We start from the raw sequence: 10,625 nt of genomic DNA, 5'->3' as shown, positions 1-10,625 counted from the left end.
CCGAGCGCCACCTGGGCACCGGTGGTAAGCCGGGCACATTCAGATGTCCTGTGACGGGGCTGCTGTTGCTGAGTAAGGACCTACTCGCCGCGTCTGATGTGGGAGCTCTCGGCCTCCCGCCACCCCCGGAGGCTGGCGCGCCACCGCTTCAGGGTGCTTCAGGGTCGCGGACGTTGGGGAGTAGGGGTCTTCCCCGTACTGGGGCTTGGCTGCTTCCCCTTCTCTTTTCAGTGTTTTGGGATTTCTGTTTTTGTTTTTACAAAGAGAGGTTTTTGCTTTTTAAATAACTTCTCCTATCTGTATCTTCCTTGAGGATTAGTGCGTTGTGTATGTCCTGTAAGAAATCTCTCCACACCTTACATAGTCCCTGGTGTTATTTTCTGGGAGCTTTATGTTTTAACTTTTCCATTTAGGTCTATGATACACCTCAGCTGATTTTTGCACAGTAGTATGAGGTAGGAATCTGTTTTCTTTTCTACCTTCCCATTTTCCCTCCTTTTTGTAACCTTGCACGTGGATACCTAATTGTCCCAACAGCTCTTAATTTTATTATTTTTTAAAGGTATATTTATTTGTTTTTAAAGAAGAGAAAGCATGGGGGAATGGGGAGAGGGGCAGAGAGAGAGGGAGAGTCTGCAGCAGACTCCCCGCTGAGTACGGAGGCCCACCCAGGGCTCCATCTCATGACCCTGAGATCATGACCTGAGCTGGAATCCAGGGTCACACGCTTAACCAACTGAGCTACCCATGTGCCCCTCAACAGTATTTATTGAAAAGTCTGCAGGGATCCCTGGGTGGCGCAGCGTTTTGGCGCCTGCCTTTGGCCCAGGGCGCGATCCTGGAGACCTGGGATCGAATCCCACGTCAGGCTCCCGGTGCATGGAGCCTGCTTCTCCCTCTGCCTGTGTCTCTGCCTCTCTCTCTCTCTCTCTCTCTCTCTCTCTCTCGCTGTGTGACTATCATAAATAAATAAAAATTAAAAAAAAAAAAAGAAAAGTCTGTCCACTTACCGATACTCTGTCGTCCTACTCCTGTCATAAATCAGACATCCACAGTAACATTCACTGGATTCCTGTTTATTCAGTTGCTTTGTTCACAGATCCTCCAGCTAGTGCTGCGCTAACCTAATTACCATAGCATCAGTGTCGTCATATGTAGGCACAAGTGTTCCCTTTTTGTTTGTTTCATTTTGCTTTGTTAAGAATCTTGGCTACTTTCCATTCCTTCACATCTTTACATACATTTTAGAATCAGCTTTTCAAGCTTTATGGGAAGCTTGTAGGGATTTTAATTGGAGTTACATTAAATCTATCGATTTAGAGAGCTTTGACATTTTCCTGTTATTTCACAATATTGATAAATTTATTAAGTCTAAAAATGTATAGATTCTTTTGGATTTTCAACAAAACCCTCATAATTCTGTAATATATAGAAATATATAGATAATTTTTCTAGATTCTGTATATTTGCTTGGGATTTTTTCATGTGTGTTCATAAGTGAAACTGGCTTATAATTTTTCATTTTTGAAATAGTCTTATTAGAGTTTGGAATTAAAGTTATATTGGCTTCATAAAATGAATTAAGGAGTAGATTCTCATTTATATTCTCAGGAACAGTTTATGGAAAATTGCAATTATTTTTTTCCTTTGAATATTTGGCAGAAAGTGCAGTGGAAGCTGTAACGGGCCTAGAGTTCTGTGAGAAAATTTTCAACCATTGATGTAGTTGTTTCTTTAATGGTTACAGGACTCTTAACAGTTCTCTCTCTCTCTCTCTTTTAAAAATCAGTTTTATGAGAGTTTTTTAAAGTAATTTTCCCATTTTATCCATCTACAAACTTATTGACAGAAAGTTGTGTATAGTATCTCCTTATTATCTTTTTAGCGTCTGCAGGATTTATAATGATGTCCCTGCTTTATTTTTGTGAGGCTTGTCAAATTTTTATGTCTTGTCAGGATCCAGTATTTAACTTCATTTGTCTTTTTTTATTGTAAGTTTGTTTCCTATTTCCAAACATATGGGGATATTTTTGGTTATCTTATTTTTTAATTTTTTAATTTTTATTGTGATCAGAGAACATATGCTATCTCAGTTCCTTGTTTACCTCTAAAGAATTATTTAGGATAGTGGTTTTTAACCCTTGCTCTGTAAAGACATAGGGATTTTGTAACTTTGTTGGAGGGGCCATCCTGAAGGAAGGGAGAGGGATAACCAGGAGAGCCTTATGGTTCATCACAGCAGATCCAGCTAGACACATGATATCTTCGTCTTCTTAAGCTTACAGGATGTCATTGGAAGTTTTTTGTTACTTAAAAAAAAAGTTTGAAAAAACTTTAAAAAATCATTTAAATCAACAATAAGCAATTTATCTTTATTTATAAGCACATTTGCTGTGGGCCAAAATTAAGTCAACTCTGGTGGTTTTCTTGAGAGATTTTTAGTTCTTTTTCTTTGTATAAGTGAAGAGATGATATTTGATCATAGATTAAAGATCCCATGTCAAAGGCAGGCCTAATATAACCTGTTGTCACTCTTCCTAACTTAAGCAATACAAATCTGCCTTCCTCACATTCAGTCCTAACAAAGAGCTTTTAATCCCTAGCCCACTCTCCGATACTGATTTTAATGAGAAAGGTATACTAAACATAAGGTCCACAGGTAGATGGGATAACAGATATGTTAAAACTTGCCATTTATAATCTGTTTCAGGAGGAGCTAGCATCATGTAACACCCTGCTCTGCCATATACAAAAATGCTGTATAAAAAATATTCCTTCTTCAAGGTAGAAACTTACTGCTGGTGGAGAGGAGATAATTACCAACATTGTTTTTATTTCTTATGCTGACAAAGGAATCGCTGCTGGGTATGGTATCTCTGAAAATAGCGAGCATGGTCAGGTTTCTTTATCTTGAATTTACAGAACTTCTTTGATAATAAACAGTTTGTTATCTAGAAATTTGATTACTGACTGAGCAGAGTGAAGAGTACCCTCAAGGCTTGTAAAATAATACTTTTAAAACTGATGATGGCACTGGGTAACTATCAACCTAGAAATATCTATGTTTTTAGATGCATACAGTACCTGAAATTTAATTTCGAATCTGCATTTGTTTGATAGATTGTACATGAGCTTCAGCTTTTCACCTTAATGTTTTCTTTGGTCATGGGACATAATAGTGGTATTTGCTTCCTTGCCCAAACTGCTGTTTACCAGCAGAAATAGTAAACTGATAACAAACACAGTAAAGTGGTAAGAAACAGACCATGAAGAAAAATGAAAGAAATAGGAACTGTTGAAAACAAACAAAAATAGAAAAATTCAAAATGAATACTAGAAGCCAACGATGTAACATGGGAAAAAAAAATGGAATGGTAAGGAAAAGTAAACAAAACAGAAACCCCTGAAATACTTAGAAGAAAAAAAGACACAAAATGTAGAGGAATTGGGCACTGGGGTGGCTCAGTTGGTTAAATGTCTTGCCTTTAGCTCAAGTCATGATCTCAGGATCCTGATCAAGTCTTGCATCAGGTTCCCTGCTCAGCAGGGTGTCTGCTTCTCCCTCTCCCTCTCCCTCTGCTTCTCCCCGCTGCACCTGCCTATACTTTATAGCTCCCTCTCTCCCTCCAAATGAATGAATGAATGAATAAATAAAATCTTTTTTTAAAAAGTAGAGGAATTAAAACATTCATGATTTGGGGAGACAGAAAAGGAACAGCTTAGACATAAGCTTTGTGACCTCATAACAATTGGCTAAACTTGTGGTTTTATCATTTGTTACATTATCTTATAGTAATTAAAATCTCTATTTGCATATAAAATTAATAATTGTTTTAAAAGACTGGATTTATTTCCTTCCTTTATTTTTTTTTAAAGATTTTATTTATTTATTCATGAGACAGGGAGAGAGAGAGAGAGAGAGAGGCAGAGACAGAGACACAGGCAGAGGGAGAAGCAGGCTCCTCTTGATCCCAGGACCCCAGGATCACTACCTGAGGCAAAGGTAGATGCTCAACCAGTAAGCCACCCAGGCGTCCCTATTTCCTTCCTTTTAAATCAGATTGATTGCCCTCCACGCTATCTCTGTCAGACTTCTCTTATGGTTACCAGAAAGATAGTATCAAGGGTAACCTTCATTGTTTAATATGTTTTAATGGCACTTTTGGTATCTAAAAGGATTCTGGTACCAATTGCAATGTGGTTGGGGGCAAGTTCACCCCCCACACCACCAACTAGTTCTCTGTGATACCAGCTTGGCATCCTGATGTTTAATTCAGTTCTTGACCCTCTGCACCTGGAGTACCACATCCCACAGGTGATGCTAGTCCCACAAGACTGTCCCCACCACACTTCATAAGCCAATGTCAAGTTCAGATTTGTCACCTTGCTTCTAACCAATGGACTTATAAATCAGAGGTTCCCAGGACCTCCTTGTTGATTTTGATTTGCTAGAGCAGCTCACAGAACTCAGAGAAACATTCACTTGCATTTACCAATTCTATTAAAGAATAAGATAAAGGACACAGATGAACATCCAGATGGAAAAGATGCAGAAGGCAAGGAATATGGGAAAGGGCACAGAGCTTCCCTGCACTCTCCGTGCATGTCACTCTGTCCCAGCTTTCCCACGTGTTCACCAGCCCACAAGCTCTCTGACCCATCCTTCTGGGTTTTTATGGAGGCCTTATTATATAGGCCTCATTGGTTAAATTGTTGGACGTGGGCGGTTGTTCAATCTTCAGCCCCTCTTGCCTTCCTAGAGGTCGGAGGCAGAGACTGAAAATTCTAGCCCTCTGGTTACATGGTTGGTTCCTCCTGAAACCAGTGCCCACCCCTAATTGGTATTCAAAAGTCATCTCATTCGCATAACGAAAGATACCTTTGTCACTCTCATCTCTTAGGAAATTTCAAGGTTTTAGGAGTCCTGTGCCAGAAAAAGGAATAACACCAAATAGATTATATATATTATTATAAATCACAAGATCACTGTACCACATATCTCTGTTTTAAAGGAGTGACCATGGCTTTCCGTATGGAAAGTCAAGTTCACCTACTGAAAGTTACCAAACTATTCCACTCAATTAGAATTGAGAGCACAACTGCTATGTAGTAACTTTCATTAACAGATTGTTTTTACTTTATTTTTTTTTTTTATTGTTTTACTTTATTTAGGAGTTTGTCTACAATCCCTGTTAGCAAGGGGGGGAAAAAACCTTTCTTTCTCATTTTTATAAATAACTTTTTGGCAAAAGCTTTATTTTTTCCTCTGGCCTCTTACATTTCCATCTGTTCTATAATATGAGAGTGGTAGATTTCTTGAGCTGTTTGCTATTAAGAATATTTGAGTGTTAGTTGCAGTGAAATACGTTCCTTTTGTTTTATACGGAAAAGTTCTCTGCTTGACCTGCCTTTTAATTAAGGTAGCATTCATTCGTTCACTATTTAATAAATGCATTTTGAGAACATACTTTCCAGTTGTGCTGTATATAAACAAGACAAAATGAATATAATACAAACCGTATTTTCAAGGAGCTAAAAATTTATTGCTTGGGAAAAATAGAAGAGGAAAGGATTCCATGGGAAGTCAGTGAAAATGTCAGAGAGTATATGAACTTTGAAATAGATCTGGAAGGATGAATGAAAGGATAATCAAAAGGAAACTGGAAAATAATTATGAAAGCATTAGAACTTGCTAAACATCTAGAAAGATGAGGCAAAGAATGAGTTTTGATTCCTTACCTTGAGAGTTAATTACGCACATTGTCTCATTCTCCAAGGAGCAGAGGTATCACTGACTGACAATTAGAGTTTGGTCAGAGAAGAATCTCTGTAAGTGACGTACGGGATCTTAGAGGAATAGAGTCCTAATCATGGCAGCTGGTTAAACAATCTGTGGAAGTTGTGTGTAATTGTGCCCCTGCTTCTGGTGTGGGACTGGTCGTTAGCCAGGGCTAGTAAGCAGCACACCAAGTGGGGGACAACAAAGACACATTGCAATGCAAAAGGACGGAGGAACCATGTCCTTCTATCACCAGAACCTGCCTGGGTCTCTTCCCGCCTCTCAGCCTCTGATCTTGGTGCTGCGGGTGATCTGCAGAATGACTGGAGCGTTTCCTTACAGAGCTGCATAGGAACGTGGTCTAGAATTCATAGAAGCTGAAGGAGATGCTTGGATTGCTGCAGGAGCTAGCCCCCACTTCACCTACAAGTAGAGCCCATGGATCTGTGATGACGTGTGTACACTAGGCTATACTTGTGCACTTCAAGGAATTTTGACAGTTGCAAAGGTATGTGTAACCCACAACCCTAGCAAAAATATAGAGCATTTGTATCCCCAGAATGATTCCTGGTGCTTCTTTACAGTCCATGCGCTGCTCTCACCAAAGGCAACCACTGTTCTAACTTCTCTTAAGATAGCTCAGCTTTGCCTGTTTTCAAACTGCGTGAAAATGTAATCAAACAATATGTACTCTTTTTTTTTTTCTGGAATTTTTTTCTCAGCATAGCGTTTTTGAAATGTATGTATATTGTGTGTATCAAAAGTTTGTTCCATTTTATTGGATAAGGTGCAAAAGAAACATCTTAATTTTTGAACTAAATCCCACTATCTGGATAAGAACATTTAGTCAGAAGTGCTTGAGCAAGGCTTGAGGCCATTGTCTAATCTCTGTAAGAGCTACCTCTTCAGGGTTATCTTTTTATCAGTGCTTTACTTTGGGGCATAGAATTTGTTGACTTTTTCAAACCTAACAATGCCCAAATTACTGAACTCTTTGTCAATTTAGATTATGCTCTCCGGGCAGAGAGCCTTCCTTAGCAGAGCTGTATTCCTTTCATCTCTCCTTCCAAATCGTAGGATCTTTTCTGAGCCTTCTCCTTAACATGCACTACCATTTTGAGATTTCCTTCTACTTACCCTAGAGTTACATAAGCTTTGTTTAGCATGCCCGTCTCCCAGGATATGATAAACAGTATTAAATGTTATCCCATGGCATACTTAGGGTTACTGGCTGTATTAACCTAGGTTCTCCAGAGAAACATTGGGTATATGTGTATGTACAGGAAGAGGGATTGGCTCGTACAATTATGGAGGCTGGCAGGTTCGAACTGCGTAGGATGAGTCAGCAGACTGGAGATGCACAGAAGGGTTGACGTGGTTCAAGTCTGAATGATACCAGCTGGTATTCCTCCATTCAAGGGAGGCCAGTCTTCTGTTCTGTTCTGGCCTTCAACTGTGACAGACCCGGTGAGACCCGACCACATTATGGAGTACATTCTGCTTTACTTAAACTTCACTTATTTATGTGTTAATTTGATTCACAAATAATGCCACAGAAACATCTAGAATAGTGTTTAATCAGATATCTAGTATCTAGGCACAGTGGCCCAGTCAGGTTGATACATGGAATTAGTCACTGGCTTTCTAGCTAGTAGTTACTTGTTTGACTATTCTCCTCTATTGCTTGTTTACTAAGCCAGTTCTACATTTTAGATTCTGCTAAAGCAAGTCCACATTTAGTGCCAAAATCAGTATAAATGAAAATAATTATTCCTCTAATAGAGAAAGAAATAGACAAAAAGAGATACTCAAAATAATAGGAACTTAAGTAAAAGCCTGAATAGGTTTCTCAGGGTTGTTCTGGCAGTCATTTGATTGTCAGACCCCACAGTCATCAGGGCTCTAGGCCTCACCTTTCTTGCACCTCATGGTCCAGGGTGGCTATTCCAGCTCTTGCTGTTTAATCTGTACTTGTAGGGAAGAACAGAAGAACATACCTCACATTACTCCTACTCACGTGTCGGGGGTCAGATTTAGTCCTATGACTACCTTTAGTGAAAAGCAGTTTAGGAAATTAGCTACATCCAATTAAAAATCATGTTACCACAGAAGGAAGTGAGAACTGGTATCGAGGAACAATTAGAAGTGTTTGTCACAAGTTGGAAAACCTGTGATGAAATAACATTGGAGGACACAAGGAAGATTTATAAGAAAATCCCTTAGCAAGAAAACCAATTTGAAAAATTTTACGGTAAAGAATTAGATGACAAAGGCCTTAATGAAGCAAATGATAGGGAAATAGAACATGTGGTAAGATTTGCAAGGTAATTTCCATGGAGAATCAATAGAACTTGATGATTGATTGGCTCTAGAGTGGGGAGGATAAGAAAGTGTCAAGGATAACACCCTGGTTAACAGCTTGAGCTGTAGAGCTCTGTTGTCTGGATTTGAATCTTGGTTTGGATATTTACTGAGTGATGTTTACTGAGTAGCAGTTGCTTAACTTTCTTGCCTTGGTTTTCTCATCTGCAAAATGGGAATAATAATCATATCTCAAAATTTAATTGAAAGATTGAATGACGGGATCCCTGGGTGGCGCAGCGGTTTGGCGCCTGTCTTTGGCCCAGGGCGCGATCCTGGAGACCCGGGATCGAATCCCACGTCGGGCTCCCGGTGCATGGAGCCTGCTTCTCCCTCCGCCTATGTCTCTGCCTCTCTCTCTCTGTGACTATCATAAATAAATAAAAAATTAAAAAAAAAAAAAAAAAAAAAGAAAGATTGAATGACATAACATGTAAAACACCCAACTTTAGGGTAAAAACAAAAAACAAGGAGAGGCGGCTGGCTGGCTCAGTTGGTAGAGCATACGATTCCTGATCCAGTTTGAGCTCCACGTTGAGTGGGGAGATTAATTAAAACTCTTTAAGAATCTTAAAAAATAAAGTAAACCAAGGATAAAATTCTTAGGATGACTGATATTTAATGGATAGGAAGAAAAGGAGAGGTGGATAAGGAGGCTCAATGGGAAGTTCAGAGGAGGAGGCATGAACAGAGGAAGAGTAGTGTCCAGGAAGCCACGGCGGGACAGTGCTTCTCAAGGCTGAGGATGAATGACAGAATCAAATAGTGGAGTTAGATGAAGGCTGAAAATGAACCTTGCAGGCTGGTTTTGTACTCATGTTATCAACGAGCTTCTGAGGAAAGCATATTTTCATTTCAAGTTAAGGAAACAAAATTCGGTTAAATGAATTGCCAGATGACTTGGAATAATTACCAAATTACTCCAGATGATTTGGAATTTTAATGGAGTTACTCACAAGTTCTAACAAGTGAGTATAGTTTGTTAAGATCCTTTAAAACTGGGGCAGCCTGGGTGCCTCAGCAGTTTAGCACCGCCTTCAGCCCCTCAGGACGTGATCCTGGAGACCTGGGATTGAGTCCCACATCAGGCTCTGCTTCTCCCTCTGCCTGTGTCTCTGCCTCTGTGTGTGTGTGTGTGTGTGTGTGTGTGTGTGTGTGGTGATTAAGTAAATAAAATCTTTTTTTAAAAAAGAAAGATTCTTTAAAACTATGATTTAGATGTTGATCTGTGATGCAGAGCTCCGGATTGTGTCCCAGCACGGGGTGTCTGCTTGCATCCCGTCGCATCCCGTCGTTGTACATCCTGTGGTCAGACCCACTGAGTCCTGGTTTCTTTAGGGGAAGGGTGTGCAGGGCGTACAGCCACCCTTTGCCCGCAGGGAGTATTTGGGACAGCCGGGATGATAAAATGTCCCGGGTGGCGTCCTCCGTCTTCCTGTCCCAGATTCCATACTTACCTGAGCAGAGGTCCATGTGCCTCAGGGCGGGGGGCGGTGCTACAGTTTCGGTCCTCCTCCTGGCGGGGAGGAGGGTGGCAGGCTCTGGGCTGCGCTCCTGGGCCGTGGGCCTCTTAGTAGGTCGGGAGTCTTTGTGACCCTCCGTCTGAGAAATCGGGTCGGGCTCTCTACCTGTGCACCTCATCAGGTTTTATTCAGACTCCACGTGTGAGGTGCTCTTTAAGTACCAGCTAAACATAAGGTAGCATTACTAATGAGACTGATGGCTTGTCCTTCCCTTGGCTAATAGAGGAATCCGTGTCTCACTTGATTCCTGGACCAAATCCATATTCCCATTGACATAGGAGTATTCTATATTATCCAAAAGAAAAAGTAAGAATTTCTTCCTGGAGGAACATGGGCTGTGTGTGCAGTGTCTTCTGGAAGCATTTAACCTTTTCAGTTTAGAATTTAGTTTGTCATTTGAGTAGTAAGTTTCATACAACTTTCACATTAATTATATAAATGTTTTTCTTTCCTATGTAAGTTTAAAGTAACCTTATAAAATAGTCTTATACAGAATCTCTGAAATACTAATTGAATATTAAATGGTTATAAGAGGGACCAGTTGCAGGATTGATGCTCCTATGCCCATTTTAAATTTTTAAAATTACTACAGTCTTACCCAGTTTAAGAAAAAAATAATAAAAAATAATAATAATACTAGAGTTTCTAAGACAAAGGGAACAAGACTGAGGATAATGTGGCAATAAATATCCTTAAGTATATCTCACTTGATTGCTTCCCCATATTTACATGTGAAAAAAAAGGAGCTATAGCCTTAATACTTTAATGCTGATAGAAGGGACTTGAGGAAAGATGAAAAATAAATACATTAATCGCGGTAATGCTTCGCCGTGATCCTAATTTTTCAAAATATACAGACATCAGTGATCGCTTTACTTCTACACCAGAAAATTGTTGAAGGAGGGACAGTGACTCTCACTTCAGACATGTTGCAAGGGAAACACAAGAAGATGTTTATCTCC

General features: G+C 39.9%; 1 protein-coding gene across 1 annotated transcript in view; it reads left to right on the top strand.

Moving 5' to 3' along the window:
- The window catches only part of NSUN3 (NOP2/Sun RNA methyltransferase 3), a 55,039-nt gene that overhangs the window by 31,963 nt on the left and 12,451 nt on the right, over positions 1-10,625 (top strand). The window lies entirely within an intron of this gene.

Source organism: Vulpes lagopus, chromosome 1 (assembly GCF_018345385.1).
Source record: "Vulpes lagopus strain Blue_001 chromosome 1, ASM1834538v1, whole genome shotgun sequence".
NCBI classification, from domain to species: Eukaryota; Metazoa; Chordata; class Mammalia; order Carnivora; family Canidae; genus Vulpes; species Vulpes lagopus.
Note: the sequence above shows the minus strand (reverse complement) of the source record. Positions and strands in the feature narration are given on the sequence as shown.